At 45.1% G+C, this 1,170-nt stretch overlaps 1 protein-coding gene across 1 annotated transcript in view; it reads right to left on the bottom strand.

The window, feature by feature from the left end:
- Positions 1-1,170, bottom strand: part of ING5 (inhibitor of growth family member 5) — a 23,032-nt gene that overhangs the window by 17,729 nt on the left and 4,133 nt on the right. The window lies entirely within an intron of this gene.

The raw sequence follows: 1,170 nt of genomic DNA on the forward strand, positions 1-1,170 counted from the left end.
CCTCCTGAGTGAATAATTACGTGGTCACCTTTCCTATGAGCTGACATACTCCTCTTTTGTTTTCTTTTTTTCTGGTAGAGCAGTCAGAAAGAACATACTCCTCTTAAATACCCTAAAGAAATCTTACGTAACCTAAAGAAATACACACGAGAAGACATTCATGACAGCAGAAAACAGAAAACCCAAATGTCCAATCCTCAGTAAAATGGAAAAATAAGCTGTGGACCCTTCAGACAACGGAGTGCTACCCAGCAACAACAAGAGCTCACTCCAGCTACACAGAGCAACACGGAGACCCCACAGATGACATGGGGCAAAAACAGCAAGAAACAGAGGAAAATAGACAGCACAATTCCATTAATGCTAAGGGCAGAAACAGACACAACTCTTGGCTCTTCAGTTTAGAGAGGTAAGAAAGCTACTGTTGAAGGTGGAAGGTGACTGTCACCAAACTCAGTGTCCCTGTTGATTGGGGATGGGTGTCATGACTAGGAGGGTCACAAAGGCCATCAGGTGCTAAAGGGCTTGGTTTCTCCATCTCGGCAGCAGAAAACAGAGAGGTTCATCTGGTAATATTTGTTAAGGAATCTATAAATGTTGCACACTTATTAATATATGTTACGTTTCACAATAAAATAACTCTCTATATTCCCTAGACAAGGTGCTGTACCTAAGTGAAAAACACATCTATCTCAGTCTTGCAAAAGATGCGCCCAGCATAATGAATAAAAAATCTCAGGCCGGGCACAGTGGTTCACACCTGTAATCCCAGCACTTTGGCAGGCCGAGGCAGGCGGATCACCTGAGGTCAGGAGTTCAAGACCAACCTGGCCAACATAGTAAAACCCTGTTGCTACTAAAACTACAAAAATTAGGCCGAGTGTGGTGGCTCATGCCTGTAATCCCAGCACTTTGGGAGGCCAAGGAGGGCGGATCACAAGGTTAGTAGTTTGAGACCAGCCTGACCGAGAGGGTGAAGCCCTGTCTCTACTAATAATACAAAAATCAGCTGGGTGTGGTGGCACGCACCTGAAATTCCAGCTACTCAGGAGGCTGAGGCAGGAAAATCGCTTGAACGTGGGAGGCTGAGACTGTGGTGAGCTGAGATCCTGCCACTGCGCTCTAGACTGGGCAACTGAGCAAGACTTTGTCTCAAAAAAAAAAAAAAAA

The sequence above is a fragment of the Cebus imitator genome, unplaced genomic scaffold (assembly GCF_001604975.1).
Source record: "Cebus imitator isolate Cc_AM_T3 unplaced genomic scaffold, Cebus_imitator-1.0 Scaffold443, whole genome shotgun sequence".
Classification (NCBI taxonomy): domain Eukaryota; kingdom Metazoa; phylum Chordata; class Mammalia; order Primates; family Cebidae; genus Cebus; species Cebus imitator.